Below are 13,184 nucleotides of genomic sequence, written 5' to 3' on the forward strand. Positions count from 1 at the left end.
GAGACCTCCCCCCACCCCCACCACCCAATGTCCTCATGGTCTTCTGTGCATGAAGTATCCTTATAAAGATTGTCTTTATAATGGCACCAGGTTGGGCCTGTGAAAGACCATTAGAGAGGGAATGGGTCCTAGAGATCCGCCTAGCTCAGTGTTCCCCCAGGTATGGTCCAAGCTCTTCTGGAGGGTGGCTGGGTACTTTCAGCAAGGGAACTGATTATTCCAATTACAGAATTCCAGAGACTCAGGACAGGAAAGAAACTTATTGACCACCCCAGTACCCAATGTCAAAATTTATTTTATAAGTTGCTGGATAAGGAATGTGGTTTAAATATTTCCAGAGATGAGCAACCGACAAGTGAATAGTATGTTTGTGTGCATGTGTATATGTGTGTGTGTGTGTATAACTTTACACTCTTAAAGTATCAGACAGCTGCAGATATCAAAACCAAGAAGGCATAAAGAAAACCTATTTCAAAATCAAGCCTGGTTTTCTTAGATGACATCATAGGATACAGATTTAATAAGTGGACATTGTAATGGAAGATGTCACAGAACTATTGTTTGAGTTCTAATAGGACGTTTGCCTGTCCCTTTGACACCATTGATCCAAGCCCAATCTAGGAAGATGACCCAAGTGTGCACAGCTTCTGATAATGATATTTTTGTCTTTATTCTCAGTTCTTATCAATGAAAGCAGTAAAAACAGACTTTATTTGTAATCATTTGAGTATTTAAAAACAGATGAAGGGGCACCTAAGTGGCTCAATCAGTTAAGCGTCCAACTCTTGGTATCGGCTCAAGTCATGATCTCATGGTTCCTAGGTCCTAACCTGCTGTCAGCGTGGAGTCTGCTTGGGATTTTCTCTCTCTCTCTCTCTCTGCCTCTCCCCTTCTCTCTCTCTCTCTCTCTCAAAAATAAATAAACTTTTAAAAACATAAATAAAAAAATGATGAAAATGAAATAAATAGAACTTTGAGGGTATGTGTGTATGTGTGAATCTGGGAGGTCCTGGGAGAATAGCCTGAATAAAGCTTTCTATGGGGATATTAGATTCTTGATATTGGCATGTGAGCTTTCCCTAGATCTTCAAGAATGTCAAAATTTGTGCATACAAGTGAAGAATATAATTCCACCAATAAAGTGCAGCAAACTATAACTGAAACATTTCACTGGCCCGCTTCCCCTGCTGACCCTGAATGAATCCTGTGTACTTAACGAGGTGTGATGAGCATGCAGAGTCCCTCCTAGACTCACTCGCTGGGCTGGCTCATGTCAGCCCCTCTGTGGCCAAATTCACACTTGTGCCTGGAGAAACTTAGAAGTCACCACCCACTGTGGGCCTTCAGAGGTACTTGCACCTCAGTGTTGGGTACTCAGTTCTTTATTTACTAGCTTAATTGTTCCAAAGCTATTTGGAAGCATTTAGTTTGTGACTTTGTCCAATGGATATACAATGGGCGAGAAAACACACATGCTTTTGCCTTTGTGATGCTTATGAACAATATGAATTTGTATAGTTTGTATCTTCAGAATCAGTGTCCAAGAAGAGGTATATGACAAAACGGCACTTGTCCTTAACTTAATTAATTTTACATTGCAAAAGGATAGTCCCACTTAATTTTGAGAAACCTTGTTTGGTTTCTTTCCAAGCATAATGGCCCCAAGAGAGAATGCGCTCCTATGATATCATAAATCAGTCACATTGCTACAGAGAGTGTAGCTAGCTTTTCTTACTTTGAGAGGTAATAGCAGACTCTGAGTATTACTAGCAGGCAGCAAAAAACTCTGCTGTGTGTGTGTGTGTGTGTGTGTGTGTGTGTGAATACTTCTTTGGCTTTATGAACATGGCGTTTTGCAAGTAAGTTGATTTCTTGGTTGTATGAACGTTCCCCAGATTTGATAAACTGTTAAATATAAAGTCTCAGGTCTTGGGTTATACACTGTTCATCACTTCTTTGGAGGTACCTCATCAGCAGCTTCTCTCTCTCTCTCTCTCTTTTTCTCTTTCTCTCTAGATAGTTCAGTAGTCTGGTAAAGTGGTTGAGTCACTGGTCACTTAAAAAAATCATTGGACTACTTCCCTAAATTAGTGCCCTGATTTATGTCTGCAGAAATGTTGAGTATGGCTGTTGGATGAATCGCTTGGGTTCAGACTCCCTGTGTCCAAATCCTGGCTTCACTGCTTTGTAGCTCTGTGAATGAGAGCAACTTTATTCCATCTTTCTTAGCCTCAATTTCCTAGTTATTAAATAAAGAAAATGATAGCATCTGACGTATAAGATTGTTATAACATTACATCATGTATTATGTGAAAGTACTTAGCATGGGACCTAGCACATTACAAACTCTCAATTAATGTTTTCTTTGCCTGTTTGGATTAAGTTGTGTCTACATAACACGTGGCTCCTGGGAGCACAGAAGAGATGATATAGTTCGCATCAGGTGTACATGTCTATAACCATGCCCTTAAATCCTCAAAGATGATTAAATGCTTCACTTGGCATCTGAAGTATTTGGGAAATATGGATCACATTTTTCAAACTCAGTTCTTACACAAACACACAGATTTACCGTCAGTCAGTCAGGAGGTACCTATTGGTTACCCAGTCTTGTTAATAGCCAATTGTTTGCAAAAAGATAGCCTATTTTTAACTATAGATTTTAACTATTTTAGAAAATGAACCAAAACAGTTCAACATTGCTTTTATCAAGGCTGTGTAATTTGGGCCAAGTGAGGACATGTGACAGTCCTTAAAAATTTTCACAAATTATACCTGTACTTTGACATCAGGTGGATAAAAAGGATACATTTTTATGTTTAAAAAATTTTTAAATACAGTTTTATGGTTGTTGTCCGTTTAATACCATTTATCTATTTCTCCAATAAGCGAGGCTCTGTTAAGGGTTAGCCGTGTACTGACCCAGGCCAGACAAACTGACTATAAGATGTAGCTTCTGTCTTCCAGAAGCTCAGAGTTTCCTTGGATGCAACATCGGAAGGGGCAGACAGACATAATAACAGAGCTCTTCCTGGCAGAGAAATCTAGAGGAACAGAGGTGCACAGCAGGCCTTACTTACCTGGGCAGGACAGGAGGACGTGAGGCTGGGGGCAGACTGGGAAGAGGCACATAAGCTGTATCAACCAGGGTGGCCATCTCCCGACCTGATAGGGAAACATTTCGAGTTTTAATATTGTCAGATTTTTCTTTTATGTAAAAATATAAAAAAGATCATTGTCCTCTAGTAAATGCTTCCATCAAGAAAGGAGTTTCTGTTTTGCTGTGTGCTGCTTTACTGTCAAATGCTGAGATGTTTGTTCATTCACAACACCGAGACAAGTAGGCAAAATAAAACAAACTGCAGAAGGAGGCGTTAGTGTTGTTCTGGGAGTTTGTGACTGTATGTGCCCTGACTGCTTTGTTTACCCCAGTGATTCTTTCCAAAACTTTACCAGTGCACCGTATGGACATCCCTGAAACCATCCTGTAAGGGAAGGATGTATGGACATCCCTGAAACCTTCCTGAAGCTGGGTTTGCTTGCCACCTCTCCGTCTCCATAAAAGGTTAAAATATAAAGTGGCTGGCATTCTAGGGCAAAAATAAAATATACTTTTTATTTTCCTTCTACTGTAAGTGTTCCTCTCAGGTTCAATAACAGCATATAAACAGACTCCATGTATATTTGCGACTTTTACGGTGGATGTGCTTAGATTTCCCCCTTATTCTGACATTTCATTCTTTTTTTATTCAATAGAGAAATCATCATGGCATAGTGGGAAGGCAAAGCCTTAGGAGCAAGGGAAATCTAGGTTGGAATTCTTATTCTACTACTATTAATTAGCTATGTTATGTTGGCTAAGTCAATTTAACACTCTGAGGTTAAATTCCTTCTCTTTTAGGAGGTAGCAACCGAATAAAACAATTCGGTTGCAGTGCTGTTGGCAAGATCAGTTAAAAGAAAAATGCACGTAGAAGCACCGAGGCAGTGTAGATCAGGGGTATGTAGTAGGTGGCAAATAAAACTGGAGCTGCCAGGATCACAATTGTTGATATGTTAACAGAGAGAAATCAAAACGACATCATTTGGGCAAGACATGGGGATAAAATGTAGAGTAGCAGGAGGCTTGCTCATATGCTAGATGACTGTTTGTTTATTCATTTCCCAACGATATTACAAAGGCTGTGAATATTTATTTAGTTCTGCTCCCAATAGTCCTTCTAATAGGGAATTATTTGGGTACAACGAAAGACATTTGTAAATGCGGCTGATAAGACTGGCATTGGACAAGGAGTGTTTTGTTGGACACAAGAATTCTATTGTCCCCGGCTTCAGTTGTCAAGTGCCCGGAGAACCCAGAATTTATGGTGCAAGCACAATGGTCCTTTCAGGGCCCAGCGAAAGAGCTGTGAGATCCTGCTCCCCGGCTTTTCAGGGCTTCTAATCTTTTTATCGGGCCCGGACAATGCCGGATTCAGCCGCTGCCTGAGCCTCCTGACTGTCCATTGGCCGCCAGGTATTGTGCGGTAATTACCATGGTGACAATGGACTCTCTCCACGGCCGTCCATCGGCGCTTTGGAAAACGGTGAAGGTTGTCACTTTGTATTAGGTGCCTCTAAAGGCATGGCTTACTTAGAAAAACTGCTAAAGGGAAATAAAGAAAATCGTGTTAAGAGTTTGATTTAAAGGGCCACTGTGTCAAATCCATTTGGAGCCCAGGACCTCTTTATGGATGTTTTCTTGTAATTATGGTCAGACATTGGGCGTCATCCCTGTCCAGGCGGTGAGGGGCCGGCCTTGGAGGTTTTGCAGGAAGGCGTGAGCTGTGGGCAGCTGGCAGCCCTTAACATTGGGTGAGAGCAGAAGTCAAGCTGAGGCGGGGAACTTGGAGGGATCCCGGAACTTCTTTGAGACTCCCTTTCCTCAGCTGCAAAAGAATGGTGTGGGAAGCGCTTGCAGATTAATGTTAAGTATATGTTATATACGATGCATGCAAAATACGTGAATATTACTTCTCTATAGATGCTTATACATGTACCAGAGAGCTTTATGAATAGCAAATCTATGATAAAAGGCAAAACTACTTTTTACATCATGTACAATGGAAAAAGCACAATCTATACCTTTTCATAATCACAGGTACTAATTATTGAGTGCCTATCCTGGGTGAGGTAATACAATTATTATCACTATTCTTAATGTAATCCTACAAAATAGTTAGTATCCCCATTTTATACTGAGAAAACTGAAGCTTAGAGAGGTCTTGTTTTCTCGAAGTCAGACTAGCTTGGAAAAGGTAAAGCCTGGATTTTTTTTTTTTTTCAGAGAGAGATACAGAATGAGCACACATTTCAGCAGGGAAGGGGCAGAAAGAGAGGGAGACAGAGAATCCCCAGCAGGCTCCACGCCATCAGTGCAGAGCCAGATGCAGGGCTCGATCCTACGAACCATGAGATCATGACCTGAGGCAAAATCAAGAGTCAGCCGCTCAACCGACTGAGCCACCCAGGCACCCCAAAGCATGGATACATTAAATTGAATGTATCCTCACTGCTTCCCCCCCATTTTTTAGAAAAATTCAGAATCTATAAACCTTTCTTACAAAATATGTTTCACCATATGGTTTTGGAACTTTGGCAATAATTTCTTTACAGGAAAGAAAAACACTCAGTGATGATTATTAACTGGGTTTATTCATCTTTTCAACAATGTCAGGAACATGTGACACCTATAAAAGGAAGAAACCCCTGCTCACAGGGTGCCCAGAGTCCACTGCCTGTGTGCTGCCTGGACAGAACAAGAAAAAGACACAGCAGAATCTGCAAAACCACTTGATCTTTCCATTAAAGCAGAAAAGCATATGGCCTTTGCTTGACTTCTTGGCCAAAAAACAAAACAAAACAAAACAAAAAAACCAAAAACAAACAAACAAAAAAAAAAACCTGGCAGTTTCAGAAACCTGATATTTAATTTGTTTATTTAATAGTAACATATTTAATCATAGTTTGTCTCAGCTCCCTACCAAGATACCTGAAATCCCTTGTACTGTTACACCAAAAAGTAGTTTTCTGGGCTGACATACCAGAGGTACAGACATGATTTACCCCAGAAAGGTCTCATTGTGTGTTCTTAAATCTGGTAGGAAAGGAGTGGGTTGTTGGTGATCCAGTCCAGCTACCCTGTATCCTTGCTCTAAGCACTTGGGCACTTCCTGCTTAGCCTCAGTTTCTTCATTTGTAAAATGGAGCTGTCACTGTCTCCTTGTGCTCCCTTGCTCCCTTCAGTAACAACTCTTTCCCCTTTCACCCGTCACCCCCCCTGCCATACCTGCATCAGCACTGCATACTTAGTGGCCTGGGACCCTGAAGCATGTGCTGATGGAGTTAGTGGGATGCGGACTATTTTAATTCACATATGCTTTCAGCCCTTACCCTCCCCCGACCACAGCACCACATATTGTTGTTTTTGTTGTCCTTGTAGTGTTAACAATGCTCCTGGCCCCTGTCTGAGCTGCCTGCGTCCACATCTTATGGAGGATCCATACATGTAGATCTGTCAGTCAAAGCGTGTGATTTGGAGCAGAGATCCTCAGAGAGAGACAGCAGTATGACCCGTGGGTCAAAAGAAAGACTATGGACTTGCGTGTACTGAGCCTTCTAAACACTCAGAGCTCAGCAAGAGAAATCTGCCACAATGCCACAATCATATCCCCATCCTTCCCTGGATTTTCTCCTTGCTTTTTGTATGCTCACTAAGGGTCTTCTCCATCCTGCTTGACACTCTTGGCTTCAGTGTTCTTTTTCCTGATTTCTCCATCTCTCTGCAGTAATCTATGGCATGTTGTGTCTCTGCCCCTAGAGGCTCAGTGCTGCGGGACCTCTGTGTGCAGCACTGGACAGAGCTGGAAGCAGGCGGTGACTCTGTCCTGGGAGAGGGTCCGTAACAGCACACAGTCCTTGAGAAAGGAAGGGGCGTCACTTGGAGAGTAGGTAGGGATGGATGTCACAGTGCTGGGTTGGATTTCCCTGGCTCAGAAGGGAACGCATGATTCCAAGTCCTGGGGAATCATGAGATGCGGCGGGGAGGAGGGAAAATGAAAATTCCAAGCAGGAACAGCAGTGCAGAAAGAGAAGATGGGGGAGCATACACACATGGTCCTCTCACACTGAATTGAGTCTGCTGAAAGCACAAAAACAGCCAGGATTTCTTCTGTCATTGTTTTCTTTTCTAAGAAGCATGGTGCAGTTGTATACCAACATTTCCCACACAACCTACATCTCCTCTTTCTTGAATGTTTGCAGGGATTGGAATTCATAGACATTTCACCCGGCTATTTTTGATTTCCTTCCAAAGCTCTTGATTGTCTGTGCAGGTTTTTGGTGAAAGGAGTTTTATAGAGAATAGTTTGCAGAGAGGTAAACAGTATGAGGCAAAAGGGGAGTTCAATTAGTTGTTATAGATTTGAGAAGTAAACTCTGAGAAGCACACTGGCAACAGATGCAGCTGCATGATTCGCTGACTGCATACTGGGGCAGGCAAACAGACGGAGCATAGGCTATCATGTCTGCCCTTGTGGGATTCTGGTCCCACCTTGGGTGTTATTCGCTGTACATCTTGGGCAAAGAGTCTAATCCTTTGAGTGGTCGGGTGAGATACCCAGATGGGCTCATGACAGCCAGAGTGGTGATATGTATTTAAAGAGAATACATTGGTGAGGCTTGTGGCAGATGTCTGTTCCATTTATGGTGTACTAGTTATCCATTGCTGAGTAACATACTGTCCCCAATTTAGCGACTTATAACAATTCACTATTACCTTTTATAGTTGAGTTTAGTGAAGTCATCTGGGTGGTTTTTACTTGGGGTCTCTCATGCTGTGTAGTCAGATGGCTGGAGTCACATGAAAGTTTGACTGAGTTGGAAGTCCAAGATGGCATCTTTGTCCACCATCTGGCACCTCAGCTTGGATGCTTAGAATAGCTAGGTATGGCTGGGCATCTCTCTCTCTATCCATGCAGCTTCTCCACATGGCTAGCTAGTGCTTCCTCCCAGCATGCAGGTCTAGAGTATTCAGACTTCTGACATGACAACTGACTTCTCCCAGATGAAGCTTCCAAGAGCACAAGATAGGCTACAAGATTTCTTATGACTCATCGTCTGAAAGTGTAGAGTGTCACTTTGCTCTGTCTCATGGGTGACTCAACGACAGCTCAGATTCACATAGAAGGGGCACTGGGGCATGAATATTTGCGGGTAGGGTTCCTTTGGGAGGGGGGCATTTTTGGAGACTAGCTCAACATGCAAGGTGATTGCAAAGTAGGGTCCTTCATCAGTTATGGGTTGTGTGCACTGTCCATGCGGCTTTTTCTCTATGACCAGACACCATGTCCATCTGGGAATAATCCCAGTGCTACTTTGTCCTCGACATCCTGGGAATAGCACAGAGTAGGACAATTTTATTATTCTTGCTACAGTCACCGAATCAAGATGCTATGGACACATTTTAGATTTATAATTCATCTTCAGCCATTCACCAAGAAGGGTTTTTGACTGTTGTCGTTGCTGCTGCTGCTGTTGCTGCTGTTGTTGTTGTTTAGCAGAAGGGATAATGTGTGAGGAGCTGTTGGATGGAACCAAGATGAGACAAGGAAAAGTGGATTCAGAAGCAGAAAGGAAGCATAATAAAGAAAGTCAACTAAGAACCTGTTTCAGTTCTTAACGCAGACCAGGTTAATCCTAGAAGGTAGAAGCCCTAGAGGTGAAGGACGTTCAAGAAATCCTCTCTGTCATTGTGTTAAAGCTATGCCAGCCACCACCTTCCTTGGTTCAGTGCCTCAGTTTTTGAACACGACAGCTGTTCAGACACTCTGTATTCGTCTCTTCATTCACCGAACAGATATACAGTGAGCAGCTGCTCTGGGCTAGGAAATGTGTTAGACACTTTGGGAGATATGAAGATGAATCAGACCAGAATTTGGGCAGAACACAGCCCCCACACAGAAATCCAGAGTATGCTGTAGTGTGGGAGGGGGTGGGGAGGAATGTAATCTTGATAAAGAATTGCAGCTCTGTCTGCTCAGCTCCGCTGGTGTAGGGATGACATCTCCTATCACCGCTGCCACCACCGTCACTCTTTTGCCCTGGAGACTCTCATTCTGTAAGGATCTGGCAGCACCACAATAGTGCTTCTCCCTCGCAGAGGGAAGGTACCTACTTTGGACTCAGACACAATGTGGGTTTTCTCAGAAACTGGCTCCAAGACTTCATATCCCCCTACAGGTTTGCTGGAGCAAATGTATGTGACGTATGTAGTGTATTGTAAGAAGTTGGATGAATGGCTCCCTTTATCTTTTTGTCCAAGTACCAAATACACACACAGTCACACCGTCTTTTGATACCTTTAAACCCATGGTAGGTTTTTCCCATTTCCTACACAACTGTGATCATTTGTTTACATCTCTCCACACCTGGGCTGTTTTCCTCCAAGAAAAGTCTATCTATGCAACTGTGTATCCCCAGTGTCGAGTAGTATGTCATTTTATCGGTTCACGTCACCTTTAGATTAATAATGGTCCTTTCACTTTTTGCAGAAATCACTGTATTTTCGGCTCAGTGGACCCGTGACACTTGTTCCTGTTGTCATTTGTTGAGTGACCAATCAGATGGGTGGAGTGTGTTATAGAAATTGGCAGCAAGTATCCAATGGGTGAAGAAGGTAAGATGGACCCACTTTACTATACTATGGATGTGGAGGTGGAAATGATGCCCAGTGGGCCCCTCCCTGCAACCTGTCTTTGTTTGAACCTTCACCAAATCTAAAGAAGTACCTGAGATGAAAGCTGGCCTACTTTCTTGGGATTTGAGAAATGTGATTATTCACTGTTGTTCTTGGGGTCTCTTTATTGAACATCTGTTATGTATTAGTACAAACGTGATAATTTTTTGTTTGTTTTTTTTGGGGGGGAAGAGGGGTGACTATAGAAGATTCAGAGGAGGAAGAAAGAACTAAAAGAGATTCTTCAGCAAAAACTCAGCTGGATAGACTAGAAAAATTGCCATGTTGCTTTTTCCCACCTTTTCTTCTTTTGAAGATAATTCTATAAATGTGAACAAGGTGGCTTACATCCCATGGCCAGGAGGCTGAACCTTTTAGACCTTGAAAGAAAGAACATAAGATCATAAGCCAAAAGGCTGATTTCAACTGCCAGGCCCAGCTTTTCCATTCACTTTCCATGTGCCCTTAGGTTAATGAGCTCTTTTTCGGGCCACAGGGTGGTTGGACCTAGGGTCTTTAACAGTTTTTAAGTTTTAGGATTCTATGAATCCAATTATCTCCTCTATTTTTTCAGTGGTAACTGAAGCTATTTTTGCAAGACATTCTAATATCCAGGTAGAAATTTAATAATTAATTCTACCAGCATTATTCCCTACATTTTAGGGGTCTAGACCCATCTATCCATATGTCCATGGCTCATCTCCATGTAGATGTCCACCAAGTGCCTTAAATGCAGAGGCCAAATATAAGTCATGCTTTCTCCTCTAAACCTTCACTTTGTCCTATGTGTCACATTTCAGGGTAGCATCACAATTAACCCAGATCAGAAACATGGGAAGGGTACCATATGCCTCTCAATCCCTTACCTCCAACAGCAGTTTATTCCTATTGCTTCTTACTGGTGCTACTCTGATTATCTCTGAAATATCTCTCTCTCTCTCTCTCTCTCTCTATATATATATATATAGATATATATATATATCTATATATATATATATATTTTTTTTTTTTTTTTTTTCTCTTTATCCCCACTGCCGTCATCCAAACATGATCCTGTTTCTCCAGGTTGTTGCCACCTGACAGGTCATTTTGCATCTGGGGTTACTTCAACTCCAGCATGTTGTATCTTTCATACAAATCCTAAACAATGTCCCTACATCTGGATATTATTTTATTTTCCTGCTTAATCTTTTCAGTATCAGAGATATGAATTCCTTAATAAACTTCTTCCATGACAAGGCCACTGTTTTGCTGTCTAGATTCATCTCTTGGCCGTTCTCTCTGTACACCCAGCCCTTACTATATGCATCTACTGTACGATCTACTATAGGGTACAACTGTATTTACACAAAGTCCCATAATTTCTCTTTCCTTACAAGCTAACTCTCACTCACTTTATATCTTGGCTTGCACCTCGCTATCTCTAAGGAATTCTCTCTGATCCCTGTAGACTGAGTAATAGGTGTCTCCTAGGCAACACTTTAGTAGTCCAAGATTACACCATTTACTATGACTTCAACATTGGGCTGTAATTATCTATTTAATTGTCTATCTTCCCAGCTATAGCTGGAGATTCTCGAAGGCAGGACTTACTTGGGGACTGCTGTGTTCCTAGTTGCAACCACTGTATCTGGCCTCAAGCAGGTTCTCAATAAATATTAATCAAACATATGAATAGGAACTTAAGTATATTTTGAATAGAAGATGAGGAAGGGCAGCTGATGTTACCACAGAGAGAAAAGTCAGAAAAATGGCAGCTAACAGGTATTGATTGCTTAGTACACATCGGGCAGATAAGATCTTTAAAGGCATCACCCCCCATAATCCTTGCAAAAACCTAATGTGGTAGGTACTATAAATATCCAAGATTTTCTAAATGATAAAAATGAGTCTTGGAGAAGATAAACAGCTTGTGTATGACCATATCGCCATAATTTTTATCCTTGGAAATTTTTATCCTTGAGATGCGTGACTTTAGCTAGAGCTTATGTATTTTACCACTCCCTTATTTTCTCTTATCCGTGAATGAATCTGCTCTGTAAGGACGAAAAAAAATTTCCTCCACATGAGGCAGGACTCTTTTCTTACAGTCCACGCAAGCTTTTGTTACATAGATGGTCATCCCCTGTGACTAGACCGTAAATCTTTGGTGATTTTCCGGGTGTTCGCACACTCATATTTTAATGTGAGTCTGTCTGAGGACAAAATTCCAATTTGGGGAGGCCCCCCAAATCTTTCTCCCCTGCTCTGATTGATGTTTATTGTGGGAATAAACCAATGAATGAAAACTGTCTTCAAGGAGCAGAGTGGCCCTTCCCTGTGAAGGCACCAGTACGATCTGCTGTGTAAGACTGGCTCCCCTCAAATTAGCATATTTTGCACTCATTTGCTCCAAAGCCTGGCTCAGCAGACGAGATGCATCCCTCCTGTAGAAATGTCTGGGAATGATGATCATCTCATTTCTGACAAGCCAAATGGGTCTCTTGGTTTCATTGGCCCTGTGAATTATTCAATAGAACATGCAACTGACATTTCCTATTTTTCTACATAATAGGGACAATTAGAATGAGGTATCAATGAAGCAGAGTCAGAAGTTAAATAGAAAGTACTTGAATTTAATTTCTCTTTTAGGAAATCTGCTACTTGTCTTTGTTTGTTTGTTTGTTTCTTTTTTCTATTTAGAAATTAAGAACAGCCTAGTTTGAAAAGTTCTGCATAGCCTCTTTCTAAGGAGAGGAAGGTAAACTATTCTAATGTTCATAAAACCCTTGACAAAAAACCACAGCATGGTATAGACAGAATGGCCACTTGATCTTTCAGGCTAAGATTCTTGTTTACAGAAAGGATTTTATTTTATTTTATTTTATTTTATTTTATTTTATTTTATTTTATTTACTTTACTTTATTTACCTAGAAGAAAGGAAAGACTTGTTCATGATTATACTATAAGGTTTTGGAAGAACAAAACAAAATTAGTCAACAACTTAGGCTGAGGACTCACATTCTTGGTCCATGATCAGTTCACAATGCCAGCATTTCTTGAAGGTATGTTTTTTGAAGGCAGAGATGAAAGGGCACTTCCCTTTTCCTGGAGGAGCTTCCAATCAAGTTGCTCTGTATAAAGTGCTCAAAATCCAAGTAGGAAGAAAAAAGAGTGAGATGGGGTAGAGAGAAAGACTTGTAACAAATGGTGGTGACAGAGTTCGGGCTTATACGATCAGCTCTTAGGCTGACCTCCAGGGAGATCCACTTGAGCCTCATTCCTGGCACACATTTTACTTAGGTGTCTCCTCAGAGCAAGGGAGGAATGACCTAGGTTAGCTACAGGATAGTGCTTCTCAGCCCTGCTACCTGGCTGGGCTTGTATAGTAGGGCACTGGGGCAGATAGGAATGCCTTGAAGTGAAAAG

At 41.7% G+C, this 13,184-nt stretch overlaps 1 protein-coding gene across 2 annotated transcripts in view; it reads left to right on the plus strand.

Annotated features, from left to right (window-relative positions):
* CDH11 (cadherin 11) overlaps positions 1-13,184 on the plus strand; it is a 154,506-nt gene that overhangs the window by 54,283 nt on the left and 87,039 nt on the right. For both annotated transcript variants that reach the window (XM_086689280.1, XM_086689279.1), the window contains one exon: positions 9,591-9,715. The gene's annotated coding sequence lies outside the window, so the exon portion shown is untranslated. The remainder of the gene's footprint in view (positions 1-9,590; positions 9,716-13,184) is intronic.

The sequence above is a fragment of the Puma concolor genome, chromosome E2, assembly GCF_028749965.1.
Source record: "Puma concolor isolate L17-30 chromosome E2, mPumCon1.1.hap2, whole genome shotgun sequence".
Classification (NCBI taxonomy): domain Eukaryota; kingdom Metazoa; phylum Chordata; class Mammalia; order Carnivora; family Felidae; genus Puma; species Puma concolor.